At 41.5% G+C, this 18,249-nt stretch overlaps 1 protein-coding gene across 1 annotated transcript in view; it reads left to right on the top strand.

Moving 5' to 3' along the window:
- The first annotated feature begins 1,203 nt into the window (after positions 1-1,203).
- The window catches only part of LOC121866394 (ADAMTS-like protein 5), a 48,115-nt gene continuing 31,069 nt past the window's right edge, over positions 1,204-18,249 (top strand). Inside the window, exons 1-2 of the mRNA XM_042366044.1 lie at positions 1,204-1,434; positions 9,308-9,778. The gene's annotated coding sequence lies outside the window, so the exon portion shown is untranslated. The remainder of the gene's footprint in view (positions 1,435-9,307; positions 9,779-18,249) is intronic.

The following is an 18,249-nucleotide window of genomic DNA, read 5'->3' as shown; positions in this document are numbered from 1 at the left end:
TTATTATTATTACGCCTCAAGGGATTAAATCATCGTACTCAAGGGCTTAGGTGTGACACTAATGATTTAAATAGTATATGGAAATTAGGTTACTCGGATTATGTATGTATGTATGTATGTATGTATAAAGTTCAGGTGTGTGTGTGTGTGTGTGTTGATAGGTAGTTGCAGTACAAGTGTTAGGTACAATAGCTAAGATGGTAGTAGAGGTGGTAGGTAGTGGTAGTAGAGGTGGTAGGTAGTGGTGGTAGGTAGTGGTGGTAGAGGTGGTAGGTAGTGGTGGTAGAGGTGGTAGGTAGTGGTAGTAGAGGTGGTAGGTAGTGGTGGTAGAGGTGGTAGGTAGTGGTAGTAGAGGTGTTGGTGGTGGTAGTGGGGTGGTGGTGGTGGGTGGTGTGGTGGTGGTGGTGGGGTGGTGGTGTGGTGGTGGTGGTGGGGGTGGTGGGTGGTGGTGGTGGGGTGGTGTGGTGGTGGTGGTGGTGGGTGGTGGTGGTGGGGTTGGTGGGTGGTGGTGGTGGGGTGGTGGTGGGTTGGTGGGTGGTGTTGGTGGTGGTGGGGTTGGTGGGGTGGTGGGTGGTGGTGGTGGGGGTGGTGGTGGTGGTGGGGGGTTGGGGTGGTGGTGGTGGGGTTGGTGGGTGGTGGTGGTAGTGGTGGGGGTGTTGGTGGAGTTGGTGAAGTGGTGGAGAGTGGTGGTGGTGGTGGGGAGTGGTGGGTTTGTGGTGGGGGTGGTGGGTGGTGGTGGTGAGTTGGTGGGTGGTGGAGGTGGTAGTGGTGGGTGGTGGTGGTGGTGTGGTGGTGGTGTGGTGGGGTGGTGGGTGGTGGTAGTGGGGTGGTGGGTGGTGGTGGTGGGGTGGTGGGTGGTGGTGGTGGGGTGGTGGGTGGTGGTGGTGGGGTGGTGGGTGGTTGGGTTGGAGGGTGGTGGTGGGGTGGTAGGTAGTGGTGGTAGAGGTGGTAGGTAGTGGTGGTAGAGGTGGTAGGTAGTGTTGGTAGAGGTGGTAGGTAGTGGTAGTAGAGGTGGTAGGTAGTGATAGTAGAGGTGGTAGGTAGTGGAGGTGGTTCTGGTTCGTCGTGGTGGGGAGGGAAGGGAGAGGAGGGTGATAGAGGCAGGGAGGGTAGAGAGAGGAGGGTGATGAGGGGGCAGGGAGGGTAGAGAGTATAGGGAGCCACAGCCACCGTCTCATGCACCGACCTTCAGTGTGGCTCAGACCGTCGTCGGGTAAGGCTGCGCCGCTCCGCCTTTCTGCCTCCCACCAACGTGTCGCCAAATTTCCACTTGTGTAGCACAAACCCGAAAAACGACAACACTGACGAACGTTTTCCCGTACCGGCATCCAGTGTACGGATGGCCAGGGCTAGGTGCGCCGAGCCCAAGGGTTTTCTAAATGAAAATGTAAAACAAAAAAACAACACAAGGAATTCGACCCCTGGCGGACAGGTGTAAGTTTTGTATGATGTTTACCAAACGTTGGAAGTACCTCCCTCCATACCTGGCGGTGGGTACCTCCTGTTGCCGGGGTACCACGACGGTACCGCTGCCGGAAGGTGGGACGGTGTCAGAGCCTGGTACCCTGCCGAGGTATGAAGGTCTTAGAGGCGAGGCACCTGTACAGTACCCGCCCTGTGACCACCCTTAGTGACGGACTAGTGTAGTGCTCCACGCCCACGCCCACACACACGCACCCACACACGTACTCACACACGCACCTACGCCCACACACACACTTACCCACTCAGCTCCGAAATCGCTGTCCTTACGAAGAGGAAACAAGTTCGTTCTGGTAGTGAGTGAAACACTTAAATTAAGTGTGTTGTGAGACTGTTAGGTGTGTTGTGAAACTGTTAGGTGTTGTGAAACTGTTAGGTGTGTTGTGAAACTGTTAGGTGTGTTGTGAAACTGTTAAGTGTGTTGTGAAACTGTTAGGTGTTGTGAAACTGTTAGGTGTGTTGTGAAACTGTTAGGTGTGTTGTGAAACTGTTAGGTGTTGTGAAACTGTTAGGTGTTGTGAAACTGTTAGGTGTGTTGTGAAACTGTTAGGTGTGTTGTGAAACTGTTAAGTGTGTTGTGAGACTGTTAGGTGTGTTGTGAAACTGTTAGGTGTGTTGTGAAACTGTTAAGTGTGTTGTGAGACTGTTAAGTGTGTTGTGAGACTGTTTAAGTGTGTTGTGAAACTGTTAGGTGTTGTGAAACTGGTAAGTGTGTTGTGAAACTGTTAAGTGTGTTGTGAAACTGTTAAGTGTGTTGTGAGACTGTTAAGTGTGTTGTGAGACTGTTAAGTGTGTTGTGAGACTGTTAAGTGTGTTGTGAAACTGTTAAGTGTGTTGTGAAACTGTTAAGTGTGTTGTGAGACTGTTAAGTGTGTTGTGAAACTGTTAGGTGTGTTGTGAGACTGTTAAGTGTGTTGTGAAACTGTTAAGTGTGTTGTGAAACTGTTAAGTGTGTTGTGAGACTGTTAAGTGTGTTGTGAGACTGTTAATTATGTTGTGAGACTGTTAATTATGTTGTGAAGAGCCAAAGTGTGTTGTGAGACTGTTAAGTGTGTTGCAGAGACTGTTAGTGTGTTGTGAGACTGTTAAGTGTGTTGTGAGACTATTAGATGTGTTTGTGAAACTGTTAAGTGTGTTGTGAAACTGTTAGAGTGTGTTGTGAGACTGTTAGAAGTGTGTTGTGAAACTGTTGGGTGTGTTGTGGGGCTGTCGTGTGTTGTGAGGACTGTTAAACTGTTTGTGAAACTGTTAAGTGTGTTTGAAACTGTTAGAGGTGTGTTGTGGAACTGTTAAGTGTGTTGTGAAGGACTGTTAAGTGTGTTGTGAAACTGTTAAGTGTGTTGTGAGACTGTTAAGTGTGTTGTGAGACTGTTAAGTGTGTTGTGAAACTGTTAAGTGTGTTGTGAAACTGTTAAGTGTGTTGTGAGACTGTTAAGTGTGTTGTGAAACTGTTAAGTGTGTTGTGAGACTGTTAAGTGTGTTGTGAAACTGTTAAGTGTTGTTGTGAAACTGTTAAGTGTGTTGTGAATATGTCAGGTGTGATAAGTGTGTTGTGAATAAAAGGTGTGTTAAGTGTGTTGTGAATCAAAGGTGTGTTAAGTGTGTTGTGAATCAAAGGTGTGTTAAGTGTGTTGTGAAAGTTTTATATACTCATATATTGCTAATTCATGTAATGTGAAACTGTCTTGTAATGTGAACTGAGACACTGACATATAGTTGAAACGAACATAACAGATGAAACTGACACAGCCAATAGATGAAACTGACACAGCCAATAGATGAAACTGACACAGCCAATAGATGAAACTGACGCAGCCAATAGATGAAACTGACACAGCCAATAGATGAAACTGACACAGCCAATAGATGAAACTGACACAGCCAATAGATGAACTGACAATGTTAATAGATGAAACTGACACAGCTAATAGATGAAACTGACATAACAGATGAAACTGGACACAGCCATTAGATGAAACTGGACGCAGCTAATAGATGAAACCGGTCAATAAGTCAATAGATGAAACTGACAATAGATGAAACTGACACAGCTAATAGATGAAACTGACGCAGCCAATAGATGAAACCGACACAGCTAATAGATGAAACTGACACAGCCAATAGATGAAACTGACACAGCCAATAGATGAAACTGACACAGCTAATAGATGAAACTGACACAGCTAATAGATGAAACTGACATAACAGATGAAACTGACACAGCTAATAGATGAAACTGACACAGCTAATAGATGAAACTGACACAGCCAATAGATGAAACTGACACAGCTAATAGATGAAACTGACATAACTAATAGATGAAACTGACGCAGCCAATAGATGAAACTGACACAGCTAATAGATGAAACTGACACAGCCAATAGATGAAACTGACATAACTAATAGATGAAACTGACACAGCCAATAGATGAAACTGACACAGCTAATAGATGAAACTGACACAGCCAATAGATGAAACTGACACAGCTAATAGATGAAACTGACACAGCTAATAGATGAAAACTGACACAGCTAATAGATGAAACTGACAATAGATGAAACTGACACAGCTAATAGATGAAACTGACACAGCTAATAGATGAAACTGGCATTAGATGAAACTGACACAGCTAAAAGATGAAACTGACACAGCTAATAAATGAAACTGACACAGCTAAAAGATGAAACTGACACAGCTAATAGATGAAATTGACACAGCTAATAGATGAAACTGACATAACTAATAGATGAAATTGACACAGCTAATAGATGAAACTGACACAGCTAATAGATGAAACTGGCATTAGATGAAACTGACACAGCTAATAGATGAAACTGACATAACTAATAGATGAAACTGACACAGCTAATAGATGAAACTGACAACATATGAAACTGACACAGCTAATAGATGAAACTGACACAGTCAATAGATGAAACTGACATAACTAATAGATGAAACTGGCACAGCTAATAGATGAAACTGGCACAGCTAATAGATGAAACTGACACAGCTAACAGATGAAACTGGCACAGCTAATAGATGAAACTGACACAGCTAATAGGTGAAAATGACACAGCTAAAAGATGAAACTGGCATAATAGATGAAACTGGAATAACAGATGAAACTGACATAATAGATAAACTGATATTAGATGAAACTGACATAGCTAATAGATGAAACTGACATAGCTAATAGATGAAACTGACATAACTAATAGATGAAACTGACACAGCTAATAGATGAAACTGACATAACTAATAGATGAAACTGACATAACTAATAGATGAAACTGACAACATATGAAACTGACATAGCTAATAGATGAAACTAACATAACTAATAGATGAAACTGACACAGCTAATAGATGAAACTGACACAGCCAATAGATGAAACTGACAACATATGAAACTGACACAGCTAATAGATGAAACTGACATAACTAATAGATGAAACTGACACAGCTAATAGATGAAACTGACATAACTAATAGATGAAACTGACACAGCCAATAGATGAAACTGACATAACTAATAGATGAAACTGACAACATATGAAACTGACATAGCTAATAGATGAAACTGACACAGCTAATAGATGAAACTGGCACAGCCAATAGATGAAACTGACATAACTAATAGATGAAACTGACAACATATGAAACTGACATAGCCAATAGATGAAACTGACACAGCTAATAGATGAAACTGGCACAGCCAATAGATGAAACTGGCACAGCCAATAGATGAAACTGACATAACTAATAGATGAAACTGACACAGCTGACCAATAGATGAAACTGACACAGCCAATAGATGAAACTGACGCAGCCAATAGATGAAACTGACAACATATGAAGCAGGCACAGCTAATAGATGAAGCGAGCACAGCTAATAGATGGAAACTGACACAGCTAATAGATGACTGACATAACGCTAATAGATGAAACTGGCACAGCCAATAGATGAAACTGACATAACTAATAGATGAAACTGACACAGCTAATAGATGAAACTGACACAGCTAATGGATGAAACTGGCACAGCAATAGATTAAAACGACACAGCTAATAGATGAAACTGACACAGCTAATAGATGAAGCAGCATAACTAATAGATGAAACTGACACAGCCAATAGATGAAACTGACAACATATGAAACTGACACAGCTAATAGATGAAACTGACACAGCTAATAGATGAAACTGGCACAGCCAATAGATGAAACTGACACAGCTAATAGATGAAACTGACACAGCTAATAGATGAAACTGACATAACTAATAGATGAAACTGGCACAGCCAATAGATGAAACTGACATAACTAATAGATGAAACTGACACAGCTAATAGATGAAACTGACACAGCTAATAGATGAAACTGACACAGCTAATAGATGAAACTGACACAGCCAATAGATGAAACTGACACAGCTAATAGATGAAACTGGCACAGCCAATAGATGAAACTGACAACATATGAAACTGACACAGCTAATAGATGAAACTGACACAGCTAATAGATGAAACTGACACAGCTAATAGATGAAACTGACATAATAGATGAAACTGACACAGCTAATAGATGAAACTGACAACATATGAAGAAGATATAATAAATGAAACTGACATAATGGATGAAACTGGAATAACAGATGAAACTGACATAACAGATGAAACTGACATAACAGATGAAACTGACATAATGGATGAAACTGACAGATGAAACTGACATATTATCTGTATTGTAAGCCTCAAACAAAAGGTCAACTACAACAACTCAGTGAAAATTCTACAAACATTATTTATTTTATGTATATAGTAAAGTTGTACTCTAAGTCCTAATGTGTTAGCTGGTCGTTGGAGGTTAAATTGGGTTGACATGAAGATTAGACACCCTTGTTTATTTTACCTGATGATTAACCACCCTAAAGGTATGTGGGGAATTAGAGTTGGGTTGGGTTAGGAAGGGTAGGGTGGGTTAGGTTAGGTTAGGTTGTGTTAGGGGTTATTTAGATTGTGTTAGGTTAGGTTAGATTGCGTTAGGGGTTATTTAGATTGGGTTAGGTTAGGGACGGTAGGTTAGATTAGGTTAGTTAGCATTACCTTAGGCAAGAATAGAATAGGTAAGTTCACAATTAGGTCAAGTTAACTGTAGGGTTGTTAATCTTTAATTGAAATAAAGCTAGAGGGTGTAGGGCGTGGGAGAGAATATTCATATCACCTTTGAAAACAAAAAAATAGTTAAAAATAGCCTTAATTGGCCCCCTCCCTCCAGGCGACCAGCTCAATCTTGGCCTCACTCCGGGTTAGGTTAGGTTAAAATTAAAGTTGTTAATTTTTAGTTTAAAGCTGAGAGGAGGAGAAGGAGGGCGTAGCAGAGAATAATAAAAAAAATAATAAAAAATACCCTAATATTGCCCCCCCCCCCCAGGCATAATTCCGGGTTACCGCGAGACAATAACAAGATGCCCGCGAGGCTCCACCATCATCCTGTGAACTCTGCCACAAGTTAAACCCATTGACGACGAAAAGATTAAACCAGCGTCTTCAAAGGGTTAAGGAATCGTCCTCAAGGGGTTAAAGTATCGTCCTCAAAGGGTTTAAGCATTGTCCTCAAAGGGTTTAAGCATTGTCCTCAAAGGGTTGAATCGTCGTCAGGGGGTTAAAGCATCGTCCTCAAAGGGTTAAGGCATCGTCCTCAAAGGGTCAAATCATCGTCCTCAAAGGGTCAAATCATCGTCCTCAAAGGGTCAAATCATCGTCATCAAAGGGTCAAATCATCGTCCTCAAAGGGTCAAATCATCGTCATCAAAGGGTCAAATCATCGTCATCAAAGGGTTAAATCACAGTCTATTTCACCTGATGATTAAACAAACTTACGTTACCTGGGGGATTAGCTTAATTTAGATTAGTGTTAGGTTAAGTCAGATTAGCGTTAGGTTAGATTAAATTAGTGTTAGGTTAGATTAAATTAGTGTTAGGTTAAGTCAGATTAGTGTTTAGTTGGATTAAATTAGTGTTAGGTTAGATTAGCGTTCGGTTAAATTAAATTAGTGTTAAGTTAGATTAGCGTCAAAATAGTTTAAGTCAGGTTAGCGTTAGGTTAGATTAAATTAGTGTCAGATTAAATTAGCGTTAGGTTAGATTAAATTAGTGTTAGGTTAGATTAGCGTAAGGTTAAGTCAGTTTAGCGTTAGGTTAAATTAAATTAGTGTTAAGTTAGATTAGCGTTAGATTAGGTTAATAATAGGGTGTTCAATCATCAGGTGAAATAAATTATATACGTGACTATATTGAAACGAACTCTTATTTTTTTTCCTTTTTAGAGTGAGAGCAGCCATCTTGGTGAGGGGGGGGGAGGGGACACACACACTGACGTCAGGACCACTTTTGAATGAGAGTCATCCACTGATATTTTCTGTGGGGGAAAGTTGGAGCAAAATTGAGGGAGTAGTTTTTGAAGAGTTGAAGATGTGAGAAGTTGACAGTCTGGTGGAGAAAGACAGACTGCTGACCACGCTAACACTCCCTCTCTCCCTCCCTCACTCCAACACTCTCTCCCTCCAACACTCTCCTCACCTGGGACACTCTCTTCACCACTCCAACACTCTTCACTCCAACACTCTCACTACTCCAACACTCTCCTCCCTCCAACACTCTTCTCACCCAACACTCTCTACCTCTCCTCCAAACTCTCCAACACTCTACCTCCTCCAACACTATTCACTCCAACACTCTCACTCACTCCAACACTCTCTCCCTCACTCACTCCAACACTCTCTCTCTCTTACTCCAACACTCTCTCCCTCACTCACTCCAACACACACACACGGAAATAAAACGTTGCCAGTTATTATTTTTTCCACATTAATTTATTTCAATATCAATCAACTGTATTCACACCAACGCCGCTTCACATCACCCGTTTACTGAGTGTTAACAACAGGTTTTTGTATTAGGTAACTGTTAATTTTGTATTCAACAGTACCAGATACATTATGTACCTGTAAACGGTATATATTTCTTGGGGTTTTTATACTATAGAAAGAAAAGAGACTATTTTTATATCATGGTCTTAGTTAAGTAAACACTATCTATTCCTGGTACTTTATCAATATATTTTTCTATTCTTTTTAATACATGGACAAATATCTAAGCTAGGGCACATAGTCTATATAAAGTATTGAAGAAATATATTAAAATTCCCGCATTATTTTTCTTTACATAATAGCTCGTGATTTGGTCTATGTCTGTACAGAATGGCTCATGATTGGTCAAGGCCTCTGTACAGAATGGCTCATGATTGGTCAAGGCCTCCGCACAGAAAGCCTCATGATTGGTCTACCTCCTCCCTCTCCATCCACCATTAGGGGTTGTAGTTTTACTGTATATTGACCCCAAAACCCAAATATTTATCACCACAGAACGCCACTGCAACACCTATACCTCCTGTGACGTCATCAGCTGCTCGGGCATGTCAGATATACGAACATAATTATTTCCCTTAAATTTAGTCAAAGTTGTCGTAATTTATTTGAATTATTTTTTATTTACATATTGTAGTTGATGATGAATACACAAACAAGCAAGCAAAACATACATACATACATACATACATACATACATACATACATATATACATACACAAGAAAAACACAATAACCCTACATACAGGTGTCTAAAAATACGTGAAAAACATGGCAATATTGAGGTGATTTTTACCTGTTAATTACAAACAAAAAGAAAAAAACTCACATCTGACTTACCGAATTAAAAAAAAAACGCGCTTGATTTTTAGTGTAATTTTGAACATTTTACAGTTTACGAAGCGAGAAACATTACGAACATAGCCTCGGTCGGGTTAATTAACACCTGAAATAAACGACAAGAAGAAATAAGCGAAAACAAACAGCACTAAACACCGAAAAACTCTATAAAAAAATAAACATTTGATCTCCGGTTTAAAAAAAAAAAAAATTTAGACTTTATGAATCAAAGCAAAAACACTAAATAAAAACACAAAAAACACGTCAAAAAACACTCATACCTCAACGACTATACCTTGGTGTTTGGATAATGACAATCAACGAATCAAAACAGAACTCTTAAAGAAATTAATAAAAAAAACAGAAGTAAACATCCATACATAAAAAAACATCTGTTTGGTCATGGGTGTTTGTTGACATTATGAGGAACTATGAGAAGACCTGAGTCCTCCCTGGATGATGACTGAGTGGACGATGACTGAAGCTATCATGGTGACCTTACAGTAATCAGTCGACTGTAGAAAGGTAAGTGCCCCCCCCCCTCTCTCTCTGTCTCTGTCTCTCTCTCTACTTTTATCTGTCTCTATACCTGTCTCTCTCTCTCTCTCCCTCTGTCTCTCTACCTGTCTCTCTCTCTACTTTTATCTGTCTCTCTACCTGTCTCTCTGTCTCAATCTCCCCCACATACACCTTTCTCCCTCTCCTGTCTATATCACTTTACCTATATACCTGTCTACGTTTTTATACCTCTATCTAATCATTCATCCACCTCAACTAATATACTTATCTATATCTATCTTCATTAAAGTATATAAATCACTATATATCTCTATGTATAATATATATCCCTTAAGTAAATTTATATATTTTTGTTCTCTATAAAAGTATAAGTAAATATATCTATCTTATTGTTTATCTATTTATATAAATTATCTATGTAATGTGTATTGGTTCACCTGAAGATAATTAAACACCTTACATTTTATCTCACCTGAGGATTAAACACCCTAACGCTGCCTTGGGGGGGGGTGATGTTAGGTTAGGTTAACGTTGGGTTAGTGTTAGGTTAGCTTTGCATTTGGTTAGGTTAGCGTTAGGTTAGGTCAGGTTAACGTTAGGTTAACGTTAGGTTAGTGTTACGTTAGGTTAGGTTAGCTTTGCATTAGGTTAGGTTAGCGTTAGGTTAGGTCAGGTTAACGTTAGGTTAGTGTTACGTTAGGTTAGGTTAACGTTAAGATATGGAATCATCAATGCCTATAAGTTAAGGTTCTGTCTTATGTCATCAGCAACATCCACAGGTGAGTTAAATAAGCGAGGTGTTGTGTCGGTGTTGTGGTCGGGGGAGTCTTGGTATCCAATCCTTGGTACAAGGGTTCGAATCTCACCTCAAGTGGCTATTCCATCCATCCATCAATTCATCTATCTATTCATCAATCAATCAATCAATCTGTCTATCTATCACTCAGAAAGTTCTCTCAGTAAACCAATCAATCTCACACACTTCTTAACCCCGTCAGTCATTCAGTCAGCCAGTCACTCAGTCCCTCAATCAGACAGTCTTTCAATCAATCAGTCAGCCAATCAATCAAGCAATCAGTGAGTCAGTCAACACAGTGAAAGAAAAAGAGTCAAGTCAAGTCAGTCAGTTTATGCTACAGCGTCTTATAGTCTAACACCCTCAATAGGATGACGTTCTTTAAGGTAGGTCAAGTGAGGCGGGAGGGAGCTGTGCCGTGAACGAGAGGTTTGAAGTGGACCTTTGTAGTGAAGCCTGATGAAGAGACAAGACATTCAAATATTGGCTCCTTGATGTATCTCTCTCTCTCTCTCTCTCTCTCTCTCTCTCTCTCTCTCTCTCTCTCTCCTAGTCTCTGTAACTTGGTATAGAAACGTTTGTAACTCGGTATAGAAACGTTTTAACTCGGTATAGAAACGTTTAAACTCGATAGAAACGTTTTAACTCGGTATAGAAACGTTTAACTCGGTATAGAAACGTTTTAACTCGGTATAGAAACGTTTAACTCGGTATAGAAACGTTTTAACTCGGTATAGAAACGTTTTAACTCGGTATAGAAACGTTTTAACTCGGTATAGAAACGTTGAACTCGGTATATAATCGCTTTTAACTCGGTATAGAAACGTTTTTAACTCAATATTTTAACAAATTTAACTCAGTACAGTGGTCAAAGTTATAGTTCCCTTACTAAACATTAACCACTCGTCTCGGGGTCTTAGTTACGTGGGTTTGGTGTCAATTAACTCCTGACGGGTTAAGACAGCCAATCCGTGTCACGTGGGTCTGGTGTCACGCGGACCTACAGTTCCATATCTTCAGACACTTTGTAAATGTCAACACGAGGGGTATCAGTCACGTGTGTCGGGTGTCACATATCACACGGGTTCAGACAGTCAGCTCCACGCTATCAGTCACGTGTGTCGGGTGTCACATATCACACGGGTTCAGACAGTCAGCTCCACGCTATCAGTCACGTGTGTCGGGTGTCACATATCACACGGGTTCAGACAGTCAGCTCCACGCTTTCAGTCACGTGTGTCGGGTGTCACATATCACACGGGTTCAGACAGTCAGCTCCACGCTTTCAGTCACGTGTGTCGGGTGTCATATTACAGAACAGTTGAGTTAACCTAACCTAACAAAACCTAACCTAACCTCACCTAACTGCTCACATTCCTAGCCACGACAGTCAACACAAGAGAAATTAAACTCGAATATCTATGAAATACTCGGGAAAATCTAAACACACGTAAGCCTCAATGCTATAAACCTTCGCTGTCGTCACTTCAGGCAAAATAGTGGAGCTGACTTAACAATACAGGAAGGGATCAAAGAGTCAGTTTAGAAGCAGTATAGAATTAGACTGGGGAAAACTGTTATATGAATGATGTGTGTGTGTCTGTGTGTGTATCTGTGTGTGTATCTGTGTGTGTGTCTGTGTGTGTATCTGTGTGTGTGTCTGTGTGTGTATCTGTGTGTGTGTCTGTGTGTGTATCTGTGTGTGTATCTGTGTGTGTGTCTGTCTGTGTGTGTGTCTGAGTGTGTGTCTGTCTGTGTGTGTGTCTGAGTGTGTGTGTCTGAGTGTGCGTCTGTCTGTGTGTGTGTCTGTCTGTGTGTGTGTCTGAGTGTGTGTCTGTCTGTGTGTGTGTGTGTGGCGGACAGATAGTTTTATTAACAAGACAACATACCAAATTAAAATAAAAAAAAATTGCATCCACGTTAATATAATTTGCGTAAACTTTTCAAAATGGTTCAAAATGACTGGGCAAAAAGTTACAGATTACAACCAAGTGCAAAACACACACACACACACACACACACACACACACACACACACACACACACACACACACACACAAACACACACACAACACACACACACACACACACACACACACACACACACACACACACACACACACACACACACACACAAACACACACACACACACACACACACACAAACACACACACACACAACGAGGCAACAGGTAACATCAACAAGCTTTCTAGGAATTATTAACACCCGTAAGTCTGTCTGTCTGTAAGGTGAGGAAATAATTTATTCCCTTTATAAAACCTGCACCACTGTGACGTAAACACTGACCAAACAAATATAATTCATAATGAGTCACCTGTTGATTTATTTCACCTGATTGGACACCCTCAGTTTATTTCACCTAATGATTAGACACCTCAGCTTATTTCACCTGATGATTTCACCTAATGATTGGACACTCTATCCTAACCCCAGGCAGCGTTAGGAATGTTTAATCACAGGTGAAATAAGCTGAGGTGTTCTGATCGTGCAGCAGTTTTCAGAGGTGTCTAATCATCAGGTGAAATAAGCCAGAGTTGTCTAATCATCAGGTGAAATAAGCTGAGGTGTCTAATCATCGGTGAAATAAGCTGAGCCGTCTAATCAGGTGAAATAAGCTGGGGAGTCTAATCCTCAGGTGACCCGGCATAACTTAACTACAAGAGATACAACACTACACAGACTCATTCACAAAACACGACACCTCGACTACCCAGACAACACCTCGGACAACACCCATTAGAACAGATCCAACACACGTGAAATATTCTGTCCCCAAACTGCAATACATAAACCACGAGGTGAGTCTTTTAAAGCGACAGTTGATACACACACAGGGGTCACCGTCTCAAGCTGGTCAAGTCATGTGAAATAATCCTTATCAAGATCTACCTAATACCTTCACTTAACGAGAGACAGTCCACTACAGTCAGTCATACGGTCTTGAGGTCACGTATCACAGACAGGTTGTGACAGTCTTCCAGTCACACGGTCTTGAGGTCACGTATCACAGACAGGTTGAGACAGTCTTCCAGTCACACGGTCTTAGCGTCACGTATCACAGACAGGTTGAGACAGTCTTCCAGTCACAGGGTCTTAGCGTCACGTATCACAGACAGGTTGAGACAGTCTTCCAGTCACACGGTCTTGAGGTCACGTATCACAGTCAGGTTGAGACAGTCTTCCAGTCACACGGTCTTGAGGTCACGTATCACAGACAGGTTGTGACAGTCTTCCAGTCACACGGTCTTGAGGTCACGTATCATGACAGGTTGAGAGCAAGTCTTCCATCACAGGGTCTTAAGTGCTGCATCACAGATAGTCTTCCAGTCACACGGTCTTGAGGTCACGTATCACAGACAGGTTGAGAGTCTTCCAGTCACACGGTCTTAGCGTCACGTATCACAGACAGGTTGAGACAGTCTTCCAGTCACAGGGTCTTAGCGTCACGTATCACAGACAGGTTGAGACAGTCTTCCAGTCACACGGTCTTGAGGTCACGTATCACAGTCAGGTTGAGACAGTCTTCCAGTCACACGGTCTTAGCGTCACGTACCCCAAGTTAAGACAGAGTAGATACCAGTCACCCTCTTTGCCTGGTTGTCTGTGAGCCAGTTGGACCTAGCTGACAAGACTGAGAGAAATACCTAATGATTCTGTATGTGTGTGTCTCTCTTGGGGACAATCGGTAAGAATCCTGATTTACAGTTTCCTGGCCCATCAGATGCTTGAACACGTGGATTATGAGGTTTGATTATCTTAGGGTTGGTGATGGAGTAGCGGCCATATACCAGTACAGTGTGACAGTGTATCAGTGTGATCGTGACTAGTATAACACTACACAAGTACGGCATGTGATAGTGTATCAGTAGAACAGTGTAACATTGTAACAGTGTATCAGAGGAACAATGTACAGTACAGGTGAGATAACGAGCCAAGCGAGGCGGCTGAGGCTGTTTGTTTACATTCTCGTGTTGTCATGTCCCAGCTGGAGCAGAGTGTTGGACCTTTGTCATCAAAGCTAGACTCTACCACTGCTTAATATAACACACAGAGACCTCCTACACAGTGTGGCAGTTGTTCAAAGCGTCAAATATGTCGTGAAAAGCATAATATGTCCATTATTCCTCTCGTTAAAGTCATTATTTGAAGAAGAGTGACACTTTTTCCCTACGGCGGGTTGGCAGGCAGGGTGGCCGGCCAGTGCTGCCACCTGGGCGTCAATAGTGACACTAACACGCCAACACAAAACTCAGTTGGATCATAAAAATAGCATCGGTACGCAAGTCGTGTGTTTCTCGTTCCTAAAGGCCTCACTGCAGCCTAACCAGATTCATTGCCATTCATGTATGCGTGACTGGTTATGAATTATTCAGAATTATCGCAGTAGAGAGGAGCGAGAGAGCCAAGCCAAGGCCAGCACCGGACACAGATGCCGTGCGGGCAAAACCTGGACGAGAGGAGAAGCCAGCCAAGGTCCAGCTTCTCTCAAACGTTCGTACGCTCAGTTCAGCAGCTTCTCTGTACTCCACCTGATCAACCTCACTCATTCATTAACTACAGACATTTATTACAATCCTGATAAAAATTTTAGATGTTACCTTTATTTAATACCGTGAGGCAATAATCATATAGTTCATCCTAACATTACCAGTTACGACAGGAAAGAGGTATTCATCGTACGAGACTTTTGAGAATAACGACACCAGACCCGACACGACTGCCGCCTCTGTACCTCCGGGTCGTGTGAGGCGGATTTATAAATATTCTTACGTTAAATTTTGTTGGTGGAACTGTGAGGTGCAGGTGACAAGATATCTCTCTCTCTCTCTCTCTCTCTCTCTCTCTCTCTCTCTCTCTCTCTCTCTTAACAGTCGAGTCTCAGAACAATGATGACGCCATAGATCTTCATCCTCCTATGACAGCTTGAGCGAGTGAGTGACATAAATGCTTCTCGCACCGACAGTTACGGAGGAAAGATGCATCACCTGAAGATTCGCTCCCCCAGCTTATTTCTCCTGAAGATTTATCCCCAGCTTATTTCACCTGTAGACTCGTCCCCACCTTATTGACCTGAAGATTTAGCCCCAGCTTATTTCAACCTGTAGTTTCGTCCCCCAGCTTATTTCACGTGAATATTTATAAGAACATAAGAACATATGAAAATAAGGAGTCTGCAATAGGCCGGTTGGCCTGTGCATGGCAGCTCCTGTCGAGAGTTACTACCACTCTCTATCATCCATGAATCTATCTAGCCTCATTTTAAAACTTTCCAACGTTATCTCCAGCTTATTTCACCTGAAGATTTATCCTCAGCTTATTTCACCTGAAGATTTGACAACCCTACGGCTATTTGGGGATGTTGGGTTAGATTAGAGAGTGGGGTTAGGTTAAGTTAGCTTAGATTAGAGCAGGTCACGGAAGGTTAGGTTAAGTTAGCTTAGATTAGAGCAGGTCATGGAAGGTTAGGTTAAGTTAGCTTAGATTAGAGCAGGTCATGGAAGGTTAGGTTAAGTTAGCTTAGATTAGAGCAGGTCATGGAAGGTTAGGTTAAGTTAGCTTAGATAGAGCAGGGTCATGGAAGGTAGGTTAATTGGGGATTAGAGCAGGTCATGGAAGGTTAGGTTAAGTTAGCTTAGATTAGAGCAGGTCATGGAAGGTCAGGTTAAGTTAGCTTAGATTAGAGCAGGTCATGGAAGGTTAGGTTAAGTTAGCATAGATATGAATAGGTTAGGGTTTTACGATTGGTTTAATTAGATTAGAGTATAGATTAAATTTATCTTACCGTTAAAGGTAGTTAATCTTAAGGTTAAATAAGCTTAAGGGAAAGCTAATCTCTCCTAGGAGCCATCGAGACTCGTACACAGTCCAACAGATCCTCAAAAGAATCTCAAGTAAATATTTTCCTCTCTTAACTGACGATAAACAAACACTTGGTCGAGTCCCAAACACTATACAGTACTGCCCCGCCAGGTCTTTTGTTATTGTTGACGGTGATGAGTGAAGCAGTCAGGTGCGTTAGGTTAGGTTAGCATTAGATTAGGTTAGTATTAGCTTAGGTTAGGTTCGGCTTGGTTAGGTTAGCGTTAGGTTAGGTTAGTATTAGGTTAGGTTAGCGTTAGGTTAGCATTAGATTAGGTTAGGTTAGGATAGCGTTAAGGTGTTTTAACCATTAAGTAATTTATTCTACCTTACGAAGCTTTAGGATTCTATAATATAAGGTGTTTTAACCATTAAGTAATTTATTCTACCTTACGAAGCTTTAGGATTCTATAATATATTCTTAAGAGACTCATACAAATATATTTTCCTCATCAACCTAACCTAACCTTACCTCACCTAACCCAACCTCACATTAGCTAACCTCACCTCACTTAACCTCACCTAACCTAACCTGATCTAACCTATCCATCCATCCATCCATCCATCTATCCATCACTTCCTCCCTCATACACAGGAAAGCTTCAGGGAGTCCCAGTAGAGCGAGCCTTTACCACACTTTGTTCCCGTCAGATAAAAATAAGAATAATTACAATAATGAACTGGAAATGTGTGTGTGTGTGTGTGTGTGTGTGTGTGTGTGTTGTGTTGTTAGGTTAGGTTAGGTTAGGTTATGTTAGGTTAGCGTTAGAGAGTTTTATCATCAGGTGAAATAAAACTAGGGTGTCTAATCTTCAGGTAACCCGTCAATAGACTCACTTATAGTTAGGTCAAAGCCAAGAATGAGGTGTGATTGAAGCAGGCACGTGATTGGTTGATGGAGGACCTGGGAACCAAATTTAGATCATTTCTATTGGCTGAAGAAGAGCTGTGTTGATTGAGTTTACGTGGGGAGACCAAGAAGTCTCTCTCTCTCTCTCTCTCTCTCTCTCTCTCTCTCTCTCTCTCTCTCTCTCTCTCTCTCTCTCTCTCTCGGATTCGTAGTTCGCGATACTATTCAAACTTCAACTTAACCTAATCTAACCTTAACCACAACCTAACCTAACCTAAGATATTAAAATTGGTCTTATTTCCTTTAGTGTGATGAGAGAGAGAGAGAGAGAGAGAGAGAGAGAGAGACCCACAAGAACGAGGCGTGGGTAAAGATCGGGCGAAAGGGTAACAGGCGATAAAGCTGGGGAGTGAGAGAGAGGCGGAGAAGGAGAATGAAGGAGAAAGAGAGAGAGAGACAGAGAGAGAATTTTCAACACCTCTCTCTCTCGCTCTATCTATCTTCCAACAGTCCAATTTGATCAGAGCTTTTCATAATAAAGAGAGAAGAAAGATAAACAGATAAAGACTACGATAAAGGAGAAATCAAAGGAAATATTTAAGATCAAGAGAAAGCGAGAGAGAGAGAGAGAGAGAGAGAGAGAGAGAGAGAGAGAAGGGGGAACTGCCAAAGAAAGGAAGAAAGAACGAGGGAATAAGTAACATAAAGAAGAAAGAGAAAGAAGGAGAGAAGGAAATTAAGAAGAGACGAGAGAGAAAGGGAGAGAAAGAGTAGAAGATAAACAGAGAGCGAATGAGAGAGAGAGAGAGAGAGAGAGAGAGAGAGAATAAGAACAGGGGAATTAACTAAGAAAAATTAAAGCGAGGGAGAGGGTGGCGAAGTATAGAAGTCAACAAGGTGAGAGAGGAAGGAAGAAAGAATGAGAGAAGAAAGAAAGAAAGACAGAAAGA

This window comes from Homarus americanus, unplaced genomic scaffold (assembly GCF_018991925.1).
Source record: "Homarus americanus isolate GMGI-L3 unplaced genomic scaffold, GMGI_Hamer_2.0 scaffold16430, whole genome shotgun sequence".
Taxonomy (NCBI): Eukaryota; Metazoa; Arthropoda; class Malacostraca; order Decapoda; family Nephropidae; genus Homarus; species Homarus americanus.
Note: the sequence above shows the minus strand (reverse complement) of the source record. Positions and strands in the feature narration are given on the sequence as shown.